Here is a 24666-nt window from a genome sequence, read left to right as displayed (position 1 = left end):
AGGCACTGCCTGTTCAAAATAGTCCTGGCTTCTCCAGGAAGGCACTATAGTTGATGCTACCTCATGACCACATCTTTCAGCACTAAGGGCAGGCCTAGTGGTGTTGCCTCTTCCATTGGACTCTTGGCCTTCAGGTTGGTCTTGCAACCTCTCTGGGTTAAGTGTTATCATCACATCCAGCAGTTGAGTCCTGATGCTACCTATGGGTAGACCATCATGCCACATGGTGGCAGTGCAGATGGGTAAGAGGAGGCAGAAACAATATGTAATAATAGCAATAGTTTAGGGCTTTCTAAGTGCCAAGCACAATTCTAAGTGTTTCATATGTGATTCTTTAATTTTTTTATTTTTAATAAATTAATTTATTTATTTTTCTGAGACAGAGTCTCGCTCTATCACCGAGACTGGAGTGAAGTGGCGCAATCTCCGCTTCCTGCAACCTCCGCCTCCCAGGTTCAAGCAATTGTCCTGCCTCAGCTTCCCAAGTTAGCTGGGACTACAAGCATGCATCACCACACTCAGCTAAGTTTTTGTATTTTTAGTAGAGACAGTGTTTCACCATGTTGGCCAGGCTGGTCTCCTGACCTCAGGTGATCTGCCTACCTTGGCCTCCCAAAGCATTGGGATTACAGGCGTGAGCCACTGCACCTGGCCTGATTCTTTTATTTTAAAAAACCCTTTTGCTATAAAATAAAACATAGATACAAGAAAATCATGAAGTATTATAAGACAATACCTTTGTAAACAGCCAGATCAAGGAACAGAACCTCACTAAGAACCCTAGCACCTTTCTGATGCGCCCCATCCTAATCAGGGCCCACTATTTCCCTTCCCCCAAAAAACAAACTCATCATTTTGACTTTTTAAAAATTATGGTAAAATACATAACAAAATTTACCATTTTAACCATTACCGAGTGTACAATTCAGCATCATTAAGCACATTCACACTATTGTACAACCATCAACACCACCCATCCTCAAAACTGCTTTTATCATCCCAAACGGAAACTCCATACCCATTACACAAGAACTTCCCATTCCCCTCCCCCACAAACTTAGTAACCACCATTCTGTCTACTGTGTCTATGAATTTGACTACTCTAGGTACCTCATCTAAGTGGAATTATATAGGATTTATCCTTTTTGTGACTGACTTATTCACTTAGCATAGTGTCTTTAAGGTCCATCCGTGTTGTAGCATGTGTTAGAATTTCTTTCTTTATAAGACTGGATAATATTCTATTGCATGCACGTGGCCCATTCTGTTTGTTCATTCCTCTGTCAGCGGACACATGGGTTACTTCTACCTTTTGACTATCATGAATAATGTTGCTGTGAACATGGATATCCAAATATCTATTATGATTTACTATTTATATTTTTATCATCCAATTTTGCATCTGCAACCAAGCACTTTTGTTTGGTCCCGAATCTTCCTTAAAACTGATATTCCTTTTAATTCACTTTTAATCCTCAGATTTTTTTTTTTTTTTTTTTTTTTTTTTGATGGAATCTTTCTCTTTTGTCCAGGCTGGAGTGCAGTGGCAGGATCTCAGCTCACCACAACCTCCGCCTCCCAGGTTCAAGTGATTCTCCTGCCTCAGCTTCCCAAATAACTGGAACTACAGGCACATGCCGCCACACCCAGCTAATTTTTGTATTTTTAGTAGAGACAGGGTTTCACTATGTTGGCCAGGCTGGTCGCGAACTCCTGACCTTACGATCCACCCGCCTCGGCCTCCCAGTGTGCTGGGATTACAGGCGTGAGCCACTGCGCCTGGCCTAATCTTCGGTTTTCAAATATTATCTCTTGTCCTGACAAGCTGTACGCATTAGGACTATTACTGGTCCCATTATGCAGACGAGGACATCGAGGTTGCTCAAAGCCACCAGAAGAGTGATGGGTAAAGCTATGAAAGACATATGCTATGTCTGAGAGACAAAGCATATATAGAAAAATGTCAAACGACTTCACCTGTATTGGAGAACGTCTGCATTTGGGGACAGGAGAAGAAGGAAGACAGTGTCAGAGACTAAGAAGAAATGGACAATAGGCTATGAGGACCAGGACAGGGTGGCATTGTGAACAGTAGATTGTGTAGTCTTTAAGGTTGACCATTTATAGTTTATTTACTTTGGTCGTTAGCTAGAGTGGGTTCAGTTAACCACATTCTCAGGTCACGGAATGTATGTTTGTATGAGGCCCTCTTGTTTTATGTCTTTATTCTCTTTTACTTCTGCCTCCACTTCTACCTCCACTTCCATCTATCTTCCCTTAATTGCTAGAATTGTCTTTGAAAATAGCCAAAACATTGAGAGGTTAATCTGGTAAGTGAACTGGGTAACTGGTCAAAACAATGACATTCATTCCAATACTAGATAAGTTACCTCTTTCAGTGATGGTTAGTTGAAATCCGAAAGCCCTCTTCAATTCATACAACACGTATTTATAGAGCATCCCCTCAATGCCAGAAATCTTTCTAGCCACTCATGATTTGGCAGGCAGCAAAATAGACATGATGCTTGTTCCTATGGATCTATGTTGTTTTGGAGCTATGTGATGAAATTATAAACGGATATATCAACAGAAGAAATTCAGAAGAAAATTAAAACAGGTAGAAAACAAAACAGGAGGTTGTGACTGGGTTGGGGTGCAGGTAACTTTAGGCAGCATGGTCAGAGAAAGTCTCTCGGAGGTAGTGACATTTGAACTGAGACCCAAATGGCAAGAAAGAACCATCATGGTTCTTTCAAGTCAAAGAAAATAGGTTTGAAGCAGAAATATTAGCAAGTTCAAATGCCTTGAGGTGACAGAAGAGGCCCACTCAAGGAACAGAAAGGTTAGTCTTACTGGAACTGGCTAAATAGATGTCAGAAAGAGACACTTATAAGGATGACATGTTTACCACACCATTGTTTACATGTTAAGTGATGAGGAATGGGCAGTTGATTTTATCATTTCAACTCATCATTCTTTGAAGACTGTGATGTTTTCAAAGAGAAGTGAGGTGGGGCACGGTGGCTCACGCCTATAATCCCAGCACTCTGGGAGGCCAAGGTGGGTGGATCACTTGAGGTCAGGAGTTTGAGACAAGCCTGGTGAAACCCCGTCTCTACTAAAAATGCAAAAATTAGCTGGGCATGGTGGCGGGTGCCTGTAATCCCAGCTACTCGGGAGGCTGAGGCAGGAGAATCGCTTGAACCTGGGAGTCTCTGCAGTGACATGATCTCGGCTCACCTGCACTCCAGCCTGGCAACAGAGTGAGACTCCATCTCAAACAAACAAACAAACAAAACAAAACAAAGAGAAATGATTATGTTTGACAATGAAGGTCTTTAAAGTTTTATTTCTGAGCAGAAGAAAATGGAGAGTAATTTTTCAAGTAGACTTTCCCCTTTCATTCTTTAGAGAAATTAATGCTGCTCAGTGATGTTGCTATGGTCAAAAAATAAATAGTGAGGTCAGTGTGATATGACCTGGATTGAGATCGAGTTGCTTTCTATACAGACTGTGCAGGTAGTTGGGCACACAGTCAATACAGTGACCTCCCCATATAAGTGTGTGTTCTCTCTTGAGGCCTGCTTTGTGGCTAATTTTGTAGGATTTGGCTATTATACCTCTTGAATTAAAAAAAAACAGGATTGATATGATTTGGCTCTGTGTCCCCACTCAAATCTCATCTTGAATTCTCATGTGTTGTGGGAGGGACCCAGTGGGAGATAATTGAATCATGGGGACAGGTCTTTCCCATGCTGTTCTCTTGATAGGGAATAAGTCTCACAAGATCTGATGGCTTTATAAGATGGAATTTCCCTGCACAAGCTCATTCGCTGTTTGCCTGCTGCTATCCATGTAAGATGGGACTTGCTCCTCCTTGCCTTCCACCATGATTGGGAGGCTTCCTTAGTCACATGTAACTGTAAGTCCAATTAAATCTGTTTCTTTTGTAAATTGCTCAGTCTCAGGTACGTCTTTATCAGCAGCATGAAAATGGACTAATACAGTAAATTGGTACCAGTAGAGCAGGGTGTTACCAAAAAGATACCTGAAAATGTGGGAGTGACTTTGGAACTGGGTAACAGGCAGAGGTTGGAACAGTCTGAAAGGGCTTAGAAGAAGACAGAAAAATGTGGGAAAGTTTGGAACTTCTTAGATACTTGTTGAATGGCTTTGCCCAAAATGTTGATAATGATATGGACAATAAGGTCCAGGCTGAGGTAGTCTCAGATGGAGATGAGGAAATTGTTGGGAACTGGAGCAAAGGTGATTCTTGTTATGTTTTGGCAAGGAGACTGGCAAGATTTTGCCTCTGCCCTAGAGATTTGTGGAACTTTGAACTTGAGAGAGATGATTTAGGGTATCTGGCAGAAGAAATTTCTAAGCTGCAAAGCATTCAAGAGGTGACTTGGGTGCTGTTAAAAGCATTCAGTTTAAAAAAGGAAACAGGGCATAAAAGTTTGAAAAATTTGCAACCTGACAATGCCATAGAAAAGAAAATCCCATTTTCTGAGGAGAAATTCAAGCTGACTGTAGAAATTTGCATGAGTAACAAGGAGCTGAATGTTAATCCCCAAGACAATGGGGAAAATGTCTCCAGGGCATGTCAGAGGTCTTTGCAGCAGACCCTCTCACCACAGGCCTGAAGACTTAGAAGGAAAAAGTGGTTTCACGACCAGACCCAGGGTCTCCATACTGTTTGCAGCCTAGGGACTCGGTGCCCTGCATCCCAGCTGCTCCAGCTATGGCTGAAAGGGGCCAACACAGAGTGTGGGCTATGGCTTCAGAGGGTGCGAGCCCCAAACCTTGGCAGCTTCCACATGGTGTTGAGCCTGTGGGTGCCCAGAAGTCAAGAGTGGGGTTTGGGAACCTCCACCTAGATTTCAGAAGATGTATGAAAACTCTTGGATGCTCAGGCAGAAGTTTGCTGCAGGGGTGGGGTCCTCATGGAGAACATCTGCTAGGGCAGAAGGCAAATGTGGGGTTGAAGACCCCTGCACAGAACCCCTACTGGGGAACTACCTGGTGGAGCTGTGAGAAGAGGGCCATCATCCTCCAGACCCTAGAATGGTAGATCCACTGACAGTTTGCACCATGCACCTGGAAAAGCTTCAGACACTCAATGCCAGCCCATGAAAGCAGCCAAGAGGGAGGCCGTACCCTGTGAAGTCACAGGGGTGGAGCTGCCCAAGACCATGGGAACCCACCTTTTGCATCAGTGACCTGAATGTGAGACATGGAGTCAAAGGAGATCATTTTGGAGCTTTAAGATTTGACTGCCCCACTGGATTTCACACTTGCATGGGGCCTGTAGTCCCTTTGTTTTGGTCAATTTCTCACATTTGGAATGACTCTATTTACCCAATGTCTGTACCTCCATTGTATCTAGGAAGTAACTAACTTGCTTTTGATTATACAGGCTTATAAGTGGAAGGGATTTGCCTTGCCTTGCCTCAGATTAGACTTTTGACTGTGGACTATTGAGTTAAAGCTGAAATGAATTCAGACTTTGGGAGACTGTTGGGAAAGCATGATTGGTTTTGAAATGTGAGGACATGAGATTTGGGGGGGTCCAGGGTGGAATGATATGGTTTGTCTCTGTGTCCCCACTCAAATCTCATCTTGAATTCCCATGTGTTGTGGAAGGGACCCAGTGGGAGGTAACCAAATCATGGTGGCAGTTCTCTCCCTTGCTGTTCTTGTGATAGGGAATAAGTCTCACAAGATCTGATGGCTTTATAAGGCAGAGTTTCCCTACACAAGCTCATTCTATTTTCACCTGCTTCTATCCATGTAAGACAGGACTTGCTCCTCCTTGCCTTCTGCCATGATTGTGAGGCTTCCCCAGCCGTGAAGTGTAAGTCCATTTAAACTCTTTCTTTTGTAAATTTCTCAGTCTCAGGTATGTTTTTATCAGCAGTGTGAAAACGGACTACTAACAAATATATGCATAAATATTATATTAAAACAATGTGATTAAAACCATTTCACTTGGACACAATCTCACTTTTGTGGTAGGCCTGCCATAAACACTTAATGACTCTCATCACAGGAAAACACAAATCATGTGACAAGCAGCCAGTACTCTTCAAAATGGCAAGATTATGAAGAACAAACAAAGGCTGAGGAACTGTTCCAGATTAAAGGGAATTAAAGCAAATTATCAACTGTATTCAGTATTTGATCTGTGATGGCAGAGTGTGCCATCTTCTGGACATGAGTAATTTCCATTACCCTTTTTGGTTACCACCTCCTGAGTATGTTCCTGCCTCTCTCCTTCAGGTGCCAGATTCAATTCCTCTGCTTGGACTAAGTCAGTCCTGTTGAGCTCCCTCTAGCGCTATACAGAGGTAGAAGGGGAGGAGGAGTCAACCATTTGGCTTGTCTTGGTGGTAGTATCCCAACCAGTGATCCAGGTGCTGACATACCCTGATCCTCCCATACTCCCAGTTTTGCTAGCTCTGGGCTGGAAGCACCCCTGAAGACACCCTACATTTTACAGCAGTCTTCTCCTAATGGGCTTCCACTTTCTATGCTACAATCCCACTGTAGTAGCAAGCCTACTCCTATAGTCTGGATGTTTGTCCCCTCCAAACCTCATATTAAAATTTGATCTCCAATGTTGGAAGTGTTTTTGTCATGGGGGTGGCTCCCTCATGAATAGATTATGCCTTCTGTCCCTCTGGGTGAGTCCTCACTCTATCAGTTTCCACAAGAGCAGGTTGTTAATTCTCTTTCTCACTTGTTTCCTCTCTTGCCATGAGTGGAACCAGCACACATCACTCCCCTTTGCCTTCTGCCATGAGTGGGAACAGCCTGTGGCCCTCACCAAAAGCCAATGCTGGCACCATGCTTCTTGTAAGCTAAATAAACCTCTTTTTTAAATAAATTACCCTCCTCAGGTCTTCCTTTATAGCAATACATAATGGACTAACAGCTACCAAAAACACCCTTTCTTCTTTTCTAACCTAATTACATATTTGTTTCCAAATAAATATCTCTGTTGCAATGTCTGAGATTTTGCAGTGAGAACGAGAAGTTACAGAATATTCTCAGGAGTCTGTCTCTTCCGAATAGACTTGCAGAATGTTTTCTTTTAAGTTTTCTTGCCCCAAAGTACAGGAAATAGTGTTGAATCTATTTATTACATGGAGTTATCTTTATATCCTATCAGGGTTATATTTCAGCTCCTTGAAAGCATATTGTATTATAGAGTTGCTCTTGTTAAAAGAGAAATCTTTGAAGGATGCCAAGGGTTATCTTGGCAGGGCTCCATGGTAAACAGAGCTCTGGCTCTAAGAGATCACAATATGCAGCCTACTGGATAGATGGTCCTGTAAGAGGAGGCACAATTCTGCATCTGGTAGCATAGTGTGCCTGTGTGTGTGGGGGCTTTTATTTGAAAATTTTTGTTAATTAGTGAAGAGCTATTGGCCAAGATTTGGAATTATATTATGAATAAGTGTAATGAGAACTTGAATCCATCACATGAGGAAGATTCTCCTAGGGAGGAAGAGATAAAATATAATTTCTGCCTTTATTCCAAAAAAAAACCCCGGCAAATTCAGCATTGAGGTTTTCCTGTATGGTATGTAAAGTTTAGGTTTCAAAGAAGCCACAAGCCATTTCCTGTGGCTAGCAACAGAGCACTCTCTTCTCTTGAACTCACTTGTTCTATGCTCATCATTCATTCTTATATTCATTGGATTAGCTAACTTTTGCTTTGCAACGAACTACTCCAACTATCAAAGGCTTAAAAGGATAGCCATTGATTCAGCCTAAGAATGGGCTGGGCAGTTCTCTGTCTGGGCTGGGGTTGGCTGATCTCAGCTGGGCCTGCAGACTCAAGCATCTGCAGTCAGTTGGTGAGTTGGCCAAGGCTAATGGCTGAAGTGGCAGGGGCAACTGCTCCAACCGGCCCACCTGTCTCTCACTAGCCTGGACTCCATGTGGGGACTGGGTTCCACTGCAGCAAGAAAGTATGCCCCAAAGCCTGAGCACCACTGAGGCCTCAGCTAGCTTCATCTTGTTAATGTCCCCTTGGTCAAAGCAAGTCAGAAAGTCAAGAACATGTCCAAACAGTGAGGTAGGGAAATAACTTGTGGCCATTTTGCAACCTATCAAGCCACATTTTAGTTAATTTTTTTTTTTTTAAGATGGAGTTTCACTTTGTCACTCCTCAGGCTGGAGTGCAGTGGCACCATCTTGGCTCACTGCAACCTCTGCCTCCTGGATTTAAGTGATCCTCCCACCTCAGGCTCCCAAGTAGCTGGGATTACAAGTGTGCACCACCACACCCAGCTAATTGTTGTATTTTTAGTAGAGACAGGGTTTCACTATGTTGGCCAGGCTGGTCTCAAACTCCTGACCTCAAGGGATCTGCCTGCCTCAGCCTCACAAAGTGCTGGGATTATAGGCGTGAGCCACCACGTCCCACCTAGTTAATTCTGTTGACATGGTTTATCTATCCACCTGAACAGATTTCTCCACAGAGTTAAAAGTATTAAAGAAAATGCATAATGGGAAAATAACATAAATTACATAGTAATTTCTTATTATGAAGGAACATGAGATTAGATAGGAAACTGAGTTCTAACCACAGTTCATTTTGTAGCAATGTGACTTGGAGCAAATAATTTAGCTTAGGAGTTAGTGCTTTTTTACCTTCAGAGTGAGGAAGTTGGTTTATCTCTGAGGTTTCTCTTGGATTACCAAGATGTTGGATTATCTCTGAGCCTTCTCTTATCACGCCATTATTAGTAGAAAGAAATTTGACATGAGATGGATAAAAGCAAGCAGCTTTATCCTAAAGAATTTACCAACAAAATTTGTTTAAATCCAACAAAAATACAGGAATTTCTAGCCCAAGAATATGAGCTCTAAGTATTCCCAGATTTGGATTTTGAGTATTTAATCTCCAGAGAACTTTTGTCTTCTCCCAAAACTTCTCCTACCTGTCCACTCGGTCTTTGAGCAGATGTTCAGGTTTACTATGAAGCTCTGACACCAGTGGATTGGGGCTTCATGTCCTTGCCTTGCCATATTGTTCTCCTGACTACCCCCATTAAAAGTTTGACCTCACTGAGGCAGACTGCATCTTCTTGTTCCTAGTAGTTAGCAAAGTGTCACATATCAGTAATCAATAAACATTAGTTGAATGAATGGAATACAATTGAGTCGATTTTTCATGAATAGCAGATGACTATGTTTTTTTTTGAGGACTGTAACAGTATATTTTGGGGACACTGGAAAACAGTGGAGGCTGTACTTAGAGTTATGATTTTCTGCCTTAAGCAAAGTGATCTGATTTGCTCTGACTGTGAGGAGAGGATTCAGGGGCTCTGTGAGGTGGTGGATGCCTCACCTCCTCTGGAAGGCAAATCAGAGATCCTGTGCTGCTTGGAATAGAGGAAGGCCGCCACGAAGTGCAAGTTCAGCCACCCCTGGGGCAACAGTGATCTAGAGGGCTCAAGGCACTTGAATGGGGGGCACTCTAGGGTGAAACTTAGACCTGGCGTCCCCTTTCCCAGAAGCAGGGAGGCCAGACCATTAATGCAGTCCTATTGGGCTCCATATCCTGCTCTAGCCCATCTCTCATCAACAGGATGAGCTCCAGGAGTGAAACAGGGAGGAAAACAGCTCTATCATGAGCACCCCAGAAAACCACCACTTGGATAATCAGATCAGCAGCTGATTGCAGACTGTTTTTAATTGTTCACTTTCCACTGAGGGTCTGTCATTTTACGGTCCTGGGTTTTGGCTGAGATTGTCTCTGAAGAAAAAAGATGAAAAGAAGCAAATCCATATAGGACTATGAAATTTCTTCCATTTATCATAAATAAGCAACAATAACAACAACGATAAAGCATATTAAAAGCAGAGAAAAAAGTCCTTGTCATTTTCATGGATTCACAATAGAACTACTAAATTTAGTACAAGATATTATATTGATTAACTCAGTGATGTGATACTAGAAATCAGTCTTGCAGGGGAAAAAATCTGATTTAGAAAAAATTATATTAGAGATTCATGTTCATTTTAAACCTCAAAGTGTGACTGGTAATGAAAAATTGAGGCCCTATGCTTCTGATTAAAACTGACTTAGAGGTGTCCTTGCCCACAGCCAAGAAAATTTAGTAGAAACCTCTATTATCTCTCTAATGTGGTTTTTCTCCAATTAATTAATTAACCCTTAATTATTCCACATAATGCTTCTGTGATGCAGGAAACTGGTGAAGTTACTGCCGTCTTAATGAGAAGGAACACGAGGCAATGGGATGTGAAACGATCTCTGGAGTCACAGAGGGAGCCCACACTGAACTCAGGAGAGAATGCAGAAAGCTGGGAATCTTCCTCTTCTGTGCAAAGAGGGGTTTCTCACAAGTAAGCAGACTACTGCTTTCGATTCTCCATCAAAGTCAGCATCCTTAATTTAAAGCAGGAGGAAGTCAGACTCTGCACCCAGTTATCTGCAGGCTTTCAAGACGAGAAGCTATGACGCAATATAGAACCTACATTTCCAAATCTTGAATATTTAAAAAGAGTTTCAGAAAAAGAGAAAAACATGGTTATATATAACCATACAATAATCTTTATCTTATGACTGGCTGCATCTGAACTGTTTATTTTTCTGTCTTCCAAACAGATACAGAAATTTTAAGTTGGGAACATATTTTCAAAGCACGGTATAGGCGATGCATTGTGATTGCTCACAAATATTCCTTTTTAAACTTTTAAAAATGATTCTTCCAAACAGTCTTGAGGGATTGAACTAAATGAATGTTTTGGTGGCTATAATACACTTCTGGGTCCTAAAGTACCTTATTTCAAGATTAAGAAGACTAAGAGAAAATATAATCAGAATAAATTCTGAAAACTGGAAGGAGTAAGTGCTTTTAATAAGTGGGCAGATAGACTGTGAAATCCCATCGGAAGAGCAGGAACAATAGGGTTCTGCAACGTGGTCCTCATTCAAATTCATGGAAGAATAAATCAACAGTGTTTGAAGTGCCTCAGAGCAAGGATGAACATGATAAGCACAGAAAGGCTCACTGATGCCATGAATTTGACTTTGTGTGGTACGGGTTGCCGAAATCCGGTTTATTTACTTTTGAATCATTCAGAAGGAACCATCAAGAGGGGTAAAAAAGGAAGAAAAACAGAGTATAAACAGATATTTCCTTTTTAGTTTTTTTTAACATGCACTCTGGGTGACTGGACACACTTGCTTCCGTTGGTCCATAAAAGCCATCATTGTATTATAGCTGGTGGGTTGTTGGATGACAAACAACAGGAGCAAAATCCTGTTGCAGGAGTTCCTCCCCTACACGCAATGGTAGTCAGGGTTTAGGCCTGGAAAGATTCCCCTTTTTGTGAACATTGCTTGGGGAAAAAAACCTTCCAGCTCCAACTTAGAGGGATGAAGTTCAAGTCCGTTATACTGGTGGACAAATCAAATTGTCCTCCCAGCTGTTATGGACTAAATTGTATCCCTTTCAAACTTGTATGTGGAAGCCCTAACCCCCAGTGCTTCAGAATGTGACTGTGTTTGGAGATGGGGCCTTTGAAGATGTAATTATGTTAAAACGAGGCCATCAGCGTGGGCCCTGATGCAACCAGGTTGCTGTCCATATAAGAACAAGAGATTAAGACACTCCTGGAAAGACCAGGAGTGCACATGGAGGAAAGGTCCCATGAGGACGCAGTGAGATGGCAGCTGTCTGAAAGCCCAGGAGGAGGCTGCAGAAGAAACCAAACCTGCCGACAGCTGGATCCTGTCTATCCAGTTTCCAAAGCTGTGAGAAAATAAACTTTTGTTTCTTGAGCCACCCAGTCAGCGATATTTTGTTAAGGCAGGCCTGGTGAGCTAGTAGATCAGCTTTGGACCATGTGCTGTTCAGCGCTCATCTGGAATTGAGCAGACTTTCTACGTGCAGACATGCAATGGCAGTTCAGTGGTATGTGTTGAGTGAACGAATGGATGATCTTCCTTTTCACAGTTTCCTTATTTTCGGAAACAGGCCTCGTTGTAATATCTCCATCACAGGGTTGTAGCTGTAAGTACCTGTAAAATGCTTAGCACATCCACTGGCACACAGTCAACACCATAACAGTGTTTGTTCCAATGATTTTTACTGTTAAGCATTGTATTCATTTTTAGCTTTTGGTAGTGTTATAGATAATGATTCTTAAGCTAGGCAGTGGGACACATTCATGAGCATCATGAATATTTTACTTCCTGCAGTTTCAATAGAACTTGAGCCGTTTTTCTCTAATGTACTGCATTTGGTCTGTGGACCAGGAAATCATAGGAATCAGAAATGGATGAGATGGGCGCCATCACATTGGGCTTATCTTTTCATAGCTGGATTAGGTGGTTTGATGACTCTTTGGTATTTTTGTATCCGGGGTGGAAATGGAGGGTTGAAGGAACAAACTGATGTTCTTCCCTTTTCTCAATTTCCCACTTCTAAAGTCCCAGCAAACACATCCGACTCAAAGCAGACAGATCTTGAGCCTAAACTGTGCTTTAGGGTGAAGGGAAGGAGGAAGGCTACGTTCCTCAAGTGTAATGAGTGACAGAACTTTCACAATTTGTGTCTTAACAAGTCTTCCACGATGGACTAGATTTTACTTCTCTGGGCGAAAATTTTCTTAGCTTTATTCAGTTACCTTCAGTTAGTCCCCTTTCTTCAGAAATAATCTTCCACAGTAAAAGCCCCCAAATAAAGTGCACAGAGCTAACTTTTGTGCTCTCTGTATTTCACGATTATTGAGCCAACCTGCTGCATGCTCCATTAATCTCTCAAACCAGCCTCAGACTTGGGCTTCAAGGAAAGTGTTTCCAATTTTAACCTGTCTGCATTCCATGAGCCTTTGTTTATGAAATTGACACTGCCCCAGAAGGCCCCATGGCCCTTCAGTGTCCCTTGTGTCATTTCCATTTCATCACTGTGTTATTATTAATTTGAGGCTTCTCATTGTTGATTACATATGCATTTGTCCTCATCTTGGAACCCCTGTAGGTGGGGAGCTGTGGACAGCCTGCCTGATGTCCTTTGTGCTTCTTGTTACCTGTACTCCTGCATGAGCAGAGCGTGCCCTGTAATGAGCTGATGGGATGGGAGCAGCTGGCCACGTGTCCATTTTCACCTTCCATCAGTCTGTGCATCTGTATCGCCTCTATTTTATTTTCTCTCCTTGACTACGTTTTTTCTGAGCTGTGTAGTGTAGCACTTCGAGATTGACAAGTGTGCCATCAAGAAAGCAGGCAGAGAGGGAGAATGTCTTAAATTTTTAATTTTGAAATGCTCTGCACCACCAGAAACAGCAAACAGGGCAGGTTCGGCAATTTGGGGCTGGAAAACACAGCACACAGAGGATACGTGAGCTCACAGCAGCGGCTGCCATAAGGAGGGTTAAGACAGATGCCAGTGAGAGAAGAGAAATACAGGCACTTTTCCCAGCCGACTGTCCATCCTGAAAGCAAATGGTGCCAGCCCAGAAGGCCTCTGACAAGGAAAGAAAGAGAGAAAAGGGGGTCATGGAAGAGAAGATGAGGAAGAAATCTAGAAAATGTTGTTATAGCAGCAGGCTTCCAGTCTCTCATTCTTCTGTAAAGGATGCTCTGCTCTGCCACACACATGGGGGGTGGTTAGCTCCAGCAAAGCGGGGCGATTTGCCCCAGAGCCCCCTCCCCGGTGACTGGAATTTCCTACGATGGCCTAAAATGAAATAATTTTTTTTCTAGTCTTTCTTCGGTGGGGTTTTAATAGATGCTTAGAACCATATTAGAGCGAAAGCATGTCTGGGTATTTTATAGCGTGCCGTAGCACGTGGAGGCCTGAGGATGGGGGTTGCCTACTGCATCCCACAGCTTGCCATTTTTGGTGTTCGTTTTCTAGTGAACTTTTTATTAAGTATAACATACTCAGAAAAAATGCACCAATCATAAATATACAGATCAGCGTCTTTTCCACAGAGTGAACACATCATATCCCTGCAACCAGAACCCAGATTAAGAGCTCCACACTCCCGTCGGCCCAGAAGCCCTCATTGAACACTGCTCCTTTTCCTCCCCAGCAAGGGTAACCACTACCCTGATTTCTAATAAGATAGATTAGTTTCACCGGTTTTTGAAATGTACATAAATGAAACCATACAGTAAGGCCAATTTTGGCTTCTTTCACTCAACATTATGCTTGTGAGATGCATCCAGGCTGTTTGTGTGTAGAAAGAGTCTGTTCATTTTTTGTTGCTGTCTTACACTCTACTGTATGAACAATCTACATTTAATGTTTATCCATTATACTGTTGGGACACAGTACTCTTGGACATCAGTCATCATCCTGAAGCATGGCATTCTCTGCAGGCCCTTTAAAGTTTACAGAGGCTGGAGATGGTGTCAAAAATAATGGAACGCTTCACGAATTTGCCTACGAGTAATTTCCAGTTTTTGGGCTATTATGAATACGGCTCAGAACATTCTAGTGCTTGTTTTTGTTGTTTTTGCATGTGCCTGTGCATTTCTGATGAGTATTTAAACTTAGAGTTTCTGAGACATAAAATATACCTATGTTCAGCTTTTCTTCGTTCTCTCTCTCTCTTTTTTTTTTTTTTGGCGGAATTTTGCTCTTGTCACCCAGCCGGAGAGCAAAAACGTGATCTCAGCTCACTGCAACCTCTGCCTCCTGGGTTCCAGCGATTCTCCTGCCTCAGCCTCCCAAATAGCTGAGATTACAGGCAACCACCACCATGCCCAGCTAATTTTTGTATTTTTAGTAGAGTCAGGGTTTCACTATGTTGGCCAGGCTAGTCTCAAACTCCTGACCGCAAATGATCCACCCGTCTCGGCCTCCCAAAGTGCTAGGATTACAGGTGTGAGCCACCACGCCCAGCTGTATGTTCAGCTTTTATAGATAAACGTAACTAGTTTTACACAGTGGTTGTAAAAATTTGCTCTTCCATCAACAATTGTCTTCTTCATTTTAGCCATTCCGAAAGACATGATACAGTTTGCTTTTGAGATTCAAATAACTGAGTACTTTTTTTCCTTAGCGGAAACATCCAATGAGCTGGTTGATATATGCACCCGCTTGTTCTGCTGCCTGCTGCCAGGGCAACCTGTAGGACGCTATCCGCCTGGAAATATTTAATGCCTAAAATGGAATGATATAAAAAAATATGAAGCAAGGACTCTGGCCTCAAAGAACTCACACTGAACTTGGAAAGATAGTAACTCTACACACTAGCAGGCCACAATGAAGTACTGAAGTGTTTGGGAGTAATGTTAAATGTTTGCTTAATGTTTCTGAAATGTTGATACTAATGGTAAAACGCAAACAGTGGAATCAGTCCCCGAGTACAAAGAAATGAGAGATGGTAGAACACTGGCACTGGGAAAAGCCTCAGGAAAGAAATGGAACTTTGCTGAGTCTTTTGAGTGTAAGATGTTTCCAGATGAAGAAAACTGAAATATTTCAAAACTTTTTTTGTCATGCACATTACTACGTATATGACACTGAGCAAATATCTTAATATTGACAATGGCCTAAGTTGCTGGCTTTGTCACTTAGCATCAGAAACACAAGTTACGTGGAACATCTCGTTGAATGTTTCAGAACTCCTTGAAGTTTCTAATCATCCTCTTACCTCTTACATTAGCTGTAACTTTAGTGATTATGTCAAGAGAGTGAATTGTGCTTTGAAATTAGGGGAGGTTGAAAACATGGTTTGTATGCTGTCAACTGTTTAGGGTGGGGAAATGGATTCTACAAAATCTGCTTCCCACCTCTGATTTCAAAATATTGAAGGAAATTTCACATTTCTTGTAGGCAATTAAAAAGGAGAACTGTTGCAATTTTATATCACTAGAAAGGTCTTTATGATCCACGTAACTTGGTGGGTAAATATTTTTTAAAAATCTCTTAGGTAGTACATTTCATAGAGAGGGCTTCTTGCTTCCAAATATTAACTTTTACTCTTTGTCTTCCGATAGCAAAATCTTGGGCAATATCTCCTGCCAAGAAACTACACTTCCTGGTCCCCCCCCCTCCCACTTTTTTTTTTTTTTTTTTTAACTTAGTGAGCCCATGTGACCGAGTTCTATCCAAAGTAATACAGATGGAAGTATAATTTTGAAGCCTACCTGAAAGACAGCGGGGGCTGGCATAGTGGCTCACACCTGTAATCCCAACATTTTGGGAGGCTGAGGTGAGAGGATCGCTTGAGGCCAGGAGTTTGAGACCAGCCTGGGCAACAGAAGGAGACCTCATCTCTACGAAAAAGAAAAAGAAATATAAAAATTAGCTGGACCTGGTGGCATAAGCCTGTAGTCCTAGCTACTTGGGAGGCTGAGGAGGATCACTTGAGCCTAGGAGTTCGAGGCTGCAGTGAGCCATGATTGCAGACTGGGTGACAGAGCAAGACCCTGTTTCTAAAAAAAGAAAGAAAGAAAAAAAAAAGACAGTGGGCAAAGCCATTCTCCTTTCTCCCTACCTGGAACTTCAGCAGCCATTTGGAACTGTGAAGTCACCTTTTGAATGAAAGCAGAAAAATAGATCAAGAAAATAAAGTGGAAAGATAGAAGCTCTCTCAGTCCATGAAGACTCTGTGGAACAGCCTTGAACTGCTGATCTTCAGGTGTCTTTTACACAATAATCCTTCATGAGTTTCAGCCACTGCAAATGAGTCTCTGTTGTTAGTAGTTGAACACAGCTCCCCCATGATGTAGATGGATAGACATGTAGAATCCATACTTTCTCAGTCTAAAGATAAAGAGGTCCATGGATTCTGATGGCGTTTTCTTCTTCACAGGATCCCCAGTGGAGAGGGATGTGCAATCTACCTTGGTACTTGGCTTCCTCCACTGTTTGTGAATGTCACTATCAGGCCTGTCCAGTTTATTCCCCTTCCCTTCGGTTCTGGGTTGATTGCAAGACTGTGGGGAAAATAAGAAGTATTAATATCTCTCTTCACATAAAAACTGCAGACTCTATTATGGCCTCTATATCAGAGGCATCCATGGAACAAAAGGCTTGAGGCACCTTGAGGAAATTCATGGTGACCCCCACCCATGAAGAAGTGTGCAAAAGCCATTCCTCTAGACAACCCGTGAAACAGACGATATTTTCTAAAAGTGGCTATAAGAATATCTCTGGTCCCACACAAACTTCCAGAAATGTTCTACTTCCCTCATCAAGACTAGAATCTACGTCCCCTCTCTTTCAATCTAGGAAGGTCTTTGTGACTATCTCAATTAATAGAATATAGCAGAGGAGATACTACGTGACTTTCAAGACTGGGTCATAAAAGGCAATACAACTTCTGCCTAACTCTGTGTCTGGGAACAGCTGTGTTTCTAACTCTGTAAGAAGCCTGCTACCATAAAGTCACCATACTAGAAAGACCACACAGAAGTAAAGATGCCCATGAAACTCAACTGCTCCAATCTGTTTAAATATTGATAGTCCAGATACCAAACATAGGAGTGAGGAAGTCAAGATGAACCTAACCCCAGCCACTGTCTGACATGAGAGACCCTGAGCACCAACCACCTTGCTGAGCCCAGTCAATCCTCAGAACTATGGTCAGGTGTGGTGGCTCATGCCTGTAATCCCAGCACTGTAGGAGGCTGGTGGGGAGAATGCTTGAGCCCGGGTGCTTGAGACCAGCCTGGGCAACATGATGAGAGCCCGTCTCTACAAAAAGTTAAGAAAACTAGCCAGGTGTGATGGCATGTGCCTGTGGTCCCAGCTACTCAGGAAGCTAATGTTGGAGATTCATTTGATCCCAGGAGGTTAAGGCTACAGTAAGCCATGATTACACTGCTGCACTCTAGCCTGAGTGACAGAGGGAGCAGAGGGAGGCCCTGTCTCCAAAAAAAAAAAAAAAAAAGAAGAAGAAGAAGAAGAAGAAAAAAACCAAAACTCTCAGAACAGTGAAAGATAATATAAAATTGTAGTTTAAAGTCACTGAGTTTTAAGATGATTTCTTCACAGCAGTGTAAAACTAGATCAGCCCAACAAGCTGAATGCCAGGACTCTGAGATGCCATTTCTTCCTGCCCTACATCTATGCTTACATACCTGCAGACATGTCTCTGGTAGGTCGTCCTTCCCAGTTCAACTGAACACCTCCAGTAACAGGGATTCACTACCCTTGGGAAGCCTGGATAATGTTTTATCTGCTCTAAAAGCTGAAGTTCTGTCTCCCTGTGGCATCCACCTCTTGGTCTTAGCTCAGAGATGTGGGCCCATTCAGAGCAAGCCAGATTCCTCCTCCACAAGCAACTTTGAAACTACTTGAAGACATCTTTCTCGCTTCTTGTGGGTTTTTGCTTCTCTAAATACTAAGCATTGCTTTTTTATGTCATTAGTCTCTTCGTGAGCACCCCTGAGGAGCTAAGAGTGAGAGAAAATGGCATGAAACCAAAAACTTTCTGTGCAGGGAAAATCTTCAGATTTCTAGATGTTAATAGAAGGTAAAAAGGCAAGATGTGAAATTATATATTCACTAGAATTATATTTTGTAAAATAAACTTCAAGGAAATATCCTCAATAGAAATATTTAACTAAACGGGTGATTTTCTGCCTGATTTTTTTTTTTTTTTTTTTTTTTGAGACAGAGTTTCGCTTTTGTTGCCCAGGCTAGGATGCAATGGAGCGATCTTGGCTCACTGCAACCTCCGCCTCCCGGAATTCAGGCGATTCTCCTGCCTCAGCCTTCCTGAGTAGCTGGGATTACAGGCATGCGCCACCACGTCCAGCTAATTTTGTATTTTTAGCAGAGATGGGGTTTCTCCATGTTGGTCAGGCTGATCTCGAACTTTAGACCTCAGATGATCTGCCTGCCTCGGCCTCCCAAAGTGCTGGGATTACAGGTGTGAGCCACTGCACCCGGCTCTGCCTGATTTTCAAAACTTTTTATACCATTGTTAAATTGCTAACATATAATGCATTTGAGATCTTCTGAAGGGGGAAAGGATACTTTTCAGCCTAGGGAATGTGAAGACACTAATGAAGCCTTTCATTTCATCCAGGCTTTCCAGACTTGCCACAAATGTGCCACACTTACTCTCAAGGGTTTTTACCACATCTACAAAGAAACAAAATGAGTGTATTTAGCATCCTTGCTCAAGGTCACACAGTCAAGCTGACCTGTCAGGTGGCTGCCCACAAGTCAGTTTATCCCAAACAAGTAAACCAAATTCACTGTTTCCAGACCATCCAATTTTTATCTCCCTTTTCTCCTTTCTCTTATAAATTCTGTATTTGCCTTGGTTCACTGGCCGTCTATGGATTATCTTCCTTGTAGGAATAAAATTTGCAAGCACAAAAACTAAAAATCTCTTTTTAAAAAAATATAAAAAGAAAACCAAACCTTCAATGACTCCCCCTTTTTAAAAAAAATTATTTTACTTTAAGTTCTGGGATATATGTGCAGAAGGTGCAGGTTTGTTACATAGGTATATGTGTGCCATGGTGGCTGGCTGCACCCATCAACCCGTCATCTGGGTTTTAAGCCCCACATGCATTAAGTATTTGTCCTAATGCTCTCCCTCCCCTTGCCCCCCCACTCCCTGATAGGCCCCAGTATGTGACGTTCCCCTCCCTGTGTCCATGTGTTCTCATTGTTCAACTCCCACTTATGAGAGAGTGAGAACATGTGGTGTTTGTTTTTCCGTTTCTGTGTTAGTTTGCTGAGAGTGATGGCTTCCAGTTCCATCCATGTCCCTGAAAGGACAGGGAACTCACTCTTTTGTATGGCTGCCATGACTCCCTATTTCATAACGTCAAAAATAGAAGCTGCTCACCACTATTTATTCAAGTTCCTTTCACATTTCTTTACGACTCTAACATTCTGGTAAAGTTCATTCATTTGTCCCCTGAATGTGACTGACAAATTCTTACTTGTCTCTATCTGTCCTCAACATGCCTGTGTGGTTTTCTTTCAGAGTCAAGCTCAAATTCCTCCTGTATGTGTGTGTATATAAATTTATGAGCCAAGACTTGACAGTCCATGAACACGAGTGTCACTACCCATTCAACTGTTTGATTGTAAAATATCACATACTCTGTTCAAAGGGCCCCTTTCATTGCTATTGGGATAGAACCAAAGCTTTGCTATTGGGATTTATGGGATATGAGAGCAGGAAGGAACCTTGAAGAGACCATTCAGAGCAGCCATTCATTTTATAAATAAAGGCATCGAAGCCCAGAGCAGGTAAGTTAATTGTTCAACTCACACAATTAGTAGCATGAAACAGGACCTTGAGTTCAGTACTGTGCTGAGACCAGCTTGTTCTAGCTTGAGACCCAGTTTTCAAATTTTCAGAAACTTTTTCAGCCAGCTGGGGTATTTACACCATAGAAATTGGCAGATTAAAAATTGGGGCATTCTTCTCTTCTCCTGTCCCTAGAGAGCTGGTTGTCAAGCATTTATCAGCACATCATTGACCTTGATTTTTCTCCATTTTCTTGAGAGGTTAAATGGAGGTCCCTTGGGTCCCTTTTTTCTCTCTATCATAGTAGCCAGTTATCCTGTGCTTGCTTGTCACTCAGCAGGGTACAGTTTCCAAAACATCCAGACTTGCCTATCCATCTGTCTGCTTCCCATCTCCACCTGGATGTCTTACAGTCAACTGAAACTTTAGCTATCCAAAATAAAACACCTGATTCCCTACCAGCCACCTCTAGCCTGCCACTGCCCCAACACCATCCATTACTATTCCTCCAGGTATTTGCTTTGGAAACCTGGAAGGCACCTCTTGATTATTCCTCCCTTTTCCTTATGTTTTGGGTTGAATTGTGCCCCCGCACCCCTCCTAAAATAGTACCTGTGACTGTGACCTTGATAGGAAATAGGGTCTTTGCAGATGCAATTTGATGTAAATTGAGTTAATTCTAGAGTACGATGAGGCTTTAATCCAATGTGACTGGTATCCTTATAAGAAGGGAAGAGACACAGAAAGAGATATGCATGTAATGACAGAAGCAGAGACCAGAGTGTTGTGTCTATAAGCCAAGGGATGCCAAAGATTGACAGCAATCATCAGAAGCCAAGAGAAAGGCACTGAACAGATTCTCCCCAGAGCTCTCAGAGAGAGCATGATCCTGCTGACACCTTGATTTCAGACTTCTGGCCTCCAGAACTGTGAGAATAAATTTCTGTTACTTAAGCCATTCAGTTTGTGATAGTTAGATAGAGCAGTCCCAGGAAATAAATACACCTTCCAACGCTCACCCCCTCCATGTTCAATCCATCAGCAAGGCTTTGAATCACATCTCTACATAGAACTGGGATCTATCTACTTCTGTGCTGTCACTTTAATTCAGGCCACCTTCATCTCTACCTTGGACACTGCCACCATTTCTTCACTAGCCTGGACTTGACCTCTCCATTCGATTCAGAAAGATCCACACGGCGTTATATCATATCTTCTCCTGCTTAGAAGTCTGACTTCTATCGCTCTTAGCATAACCCTCAAATGCCTTAACGTGGCTTATAAGATGCTAGCTGATTCTGGAAAGCTCATCTCAGTAAACTTTCTCTCTCATCTCCTGTGTTCCAGCTGTAACTGTCTGCTGCTTTTTTGTTTGTTTGTTTTTTTCAGTTCCTCAAATTTGGCGAAGTCCTTTCCATCTCAGACCTTTGCAAGAAGTATTCTGCCTGAGGAACTCTCTATTGCCTTCCTCCTACTTACCACTTTTCTAACAACCAGCTCCTTCTTACCTTTAAGTCTAGAAAGCCTGTCCCACCACCAGAATAGTCTCTTCCTTCCCAGAAGTGGTCTACAATGTAATTTTTCCATTCTCACATCAAGTAATGGAGTCCAATTCCCTTCCCCTTGAATATAAGCTGGCTGGCCTCATAGCTCACTTGCAGCCAACAGAAATTGCTAGAAGTTTTGTTGTGTGATTTTCCAGGCAAGGTCAAAGCATCATGAAGCTTCCACCTAATTTCCTTGGAATGCTTGGTCTGGGGGAACCTGGCACCTAGGTAAGAAATCCAACAACCCTGAGACCACTAGGCTGAAAACAACCTGTGTAGCTGCTCCAGTTGACAGTCTCATCTGAGCTTAGCCTTTTAGCCACTGCTACCATCAAACATGGGAGTGAAACTGTTTGGATCCTTTAGATCAGGCCATTTAGACCAGGCCAGTCAGACTGCCGCAGTCTGACTGAATTCCTGATCTACTGGGTTCATGAGGCATAATCTAACAGTTGTTGTTTTAAATAATAACTTTTTGAGGTAGTTTGTCATGCAGCAACAGTAACGGGAGCACCTCCATAGTAGTTATTCACAACTCCCAAACGCTGACATGTTGATTTGACATCTGTGAGATGGGAAGCTCTGTGATAGCAGGGACCATGCCTGTCTTCCTCACTACTGTATCTCCAACAGCTAACATAGGATTTGCTATGTTGTAGGTGCCCAATAAAGGTAAGACAGTGAAGGTGCCCAATAAAGGTAAGACATAGAATTTTCTATGTTGTAGGTGCCAAATAAAGGTAAGACAGTCCCAAAGTCTTAGTATGGTTTTAGGCTACTTAAAGCATTTAAAGCTTGACACTGTACAAAGACTTCTGGGATATCCTATGTTAACCGAAGGAAGCAATGAGCTCTTCCCATCTCAGCCTCTTGTAATGGAATCTGACATTTGCAATTTCAGCCACAAGGAAATAAGTTAGAACTAATTTCTTTCAGGCTTCTAAACTGACCAGTCTTATTCATAATCCTCTACTGAGATGACAAAATGTATTATAAGTTATATTAATATCTTTGGAAAGTTGAAGTAATTTGGTAACATTAAATGTCAGGAAGTAGCTTCATATTAAAGCTGAACAAAGACTATGATTAAAGAGCGACCATCCAATATCAATGAGACAAACACAATTTCTTATTTTTTCACCACCAATTTTAATAAACTCATTAACCCTTGTGATGATGTTTCTGCCAGTGGATGATAGAGAAATTTACAATACTTGAACTGACCCACATTCACCTTAAAATAGAATAGGAAATATCAGCCTCATTTACATAATTGTTTTGGATTCCCTAGACAGAAATAATTTTCAGGGTTGTCATGTCCGTGCATAATCTGCAATTCAAACTAGAGGCTTCAGAATTTTTTCTTTCAACTTCTTTGTGATAAGAATCCAACCTGTCTCCTGAGGTTAAATCTTGCCTGATACGTTTTATACATACCTGATCTTGTGTTGCAATATGATTCTACCAACCTAAAATTAGACCGTGAGCATGGTATCTCTTTATGTCTTCAGAATCCTTCTCTAAAGGTTTGTGAAAATGCTACCAACCACGAATTCTTCTCTAAGCTTGGCTCTAACATATTTTCTCACATATAGTCATCTTACATAGGTGCTTAATAAATGTGGGATTAAATTACTCAATAAAGGTCACTCGGAAGATGGATCGTATAGCTATACATTGATTACTTTGTTTTTTCTTTTTTGGAATGTCAGTTATGCAGAAGAACATTGATTACTTTGACTTCGCCTTTTAAAGGTATGAGTCACCTCAGACATATAATCTCTTATGTACCAAAAATAGTTTGTAGTCATGAAATAGTTCAAAACTCTTTTGAACTTTGTGAGAATTCTTTTTTTCTTTTGAGACAGAGCCTTGAGCCATCGCCCAGGCTAGAGTGCAGCGGCAGGATCTCAGCTCACTGGAACTTCCACCTCCTGGATTGAAGCAATTCTCCTCCCTCAGGCTTCTGAGTAGCTGGGATTACAGGTGCATGCAACCATGCCTGGCTAGTTTTTGTATGTTCAGTAGAGATGGGGTTTCACCATATTGGCCAGGCTGGTCTTGAACTACTGACCTAAAGCAATCCACCTGCCTCAGCCTCCCAAAGTGCTGCGATTACAGGCCAGGTGTGAACACCACGCCCAGCCAAGAATTATTTCTCAGAGGTGATTTTGATCAATGCATAAAGTCAGGAGGGGCTAGGCTATGCTGCATTAACAAATATCCCCTAAATATCAGTTAATTATTTCTTGCTTATATTATATGACCAATTTGAACGTGTGTGTGTGTGTGTGTGTGTGTGTGTGTATGTGTGTGTTGGGCAGGAGGAGGATGTCCTTTAATCATTAAGGCCTACACTTGACAGAGGTTCCATCTTGGGATATGTTTCCAAGATCACAAGGAAAGGAAAAAGGGCACCTGGCAAATTGTGCACTGTCCTGTGATGTTCCTACCTGGAGGTGATGCATGTCTTATGCTCTCACAATTCATTAGCCAAAGCAGTGACATGGCCATGCCCATTTTCAAAGGATGTAGAGTAGTGCAAGCCCTCCATGAGCCTGGAAGAAACAAGAATCACAATATTTGTGAACAGCTGAAATGACTACCACAAATTAGGAAGTGACCCAGGGCTCCCCAAACAAGCAATCGCCTGTTAAAAAGAATACATATTCCAGACTTTCTTTCTCTCACTTCAGGTTTATTTCCAAATGCCCAGTAGAAGGCAGTTAAAATAAAGTTTCAAATAAATACGAGCTCCGTTGAAAGAAATAGTTGACTTGTGTTTGGATAAGAAGATAGGATTCTGTATCTGATAGAATCTCTGTGGCTCCAAAGATAACTACGGTTTGATACTAGAACCATTCTTTCTTTTCTTTTCTTTTCTTTTTTTTTTTTT

At 42.1% G+C, this 24666-nt stretch overlaps 1 long non-coding RNA gene across 1 annotated transcript in view; it reads right to left on the bottom strand.

Moving 5' to 3' along the window:
• Nucleotides 1–16541: 16541 nt before the first annotated feature.
• LOC111546523 overlaps nt 16542–24666 on the bottom strand; it is a 12387-nt gene continuing 4262 nt past the window's right edge. Inside the window, exons 2-3 of the long non-coding RNA XR_002732797.1 lie at nt 24224–24328; nt 16542–16939 (exon numbers count right to left, since the gene is read on the bottom strand). This is a non-coding gene — a long non-coding RNA (uncharacterized LOC111546523). The remainder of the gene's footprint in view (nt 16940–24223; nt 24329–24666) is intronic.

This window comes from Piliocolobus tephrosceles, chromosome 20 (assembly GCF_002776525.5).
Source record: "Piliocolobus tephrosceles isolate RC106 chromosome 20, ASM277652v3, whole genome shotgun sequence".
NCBI lineage: Eukaryota > Metazoa > Chordata > Mammalia > Primates > Cercopithecidae > Piliocolobus > Piliocolobus tephrosceles.
The sequence above is the reverse complement of the archived record's forward strand: the minus strand, read 5'-3'. Positions and strand labels throughout refer to the sequence as shown.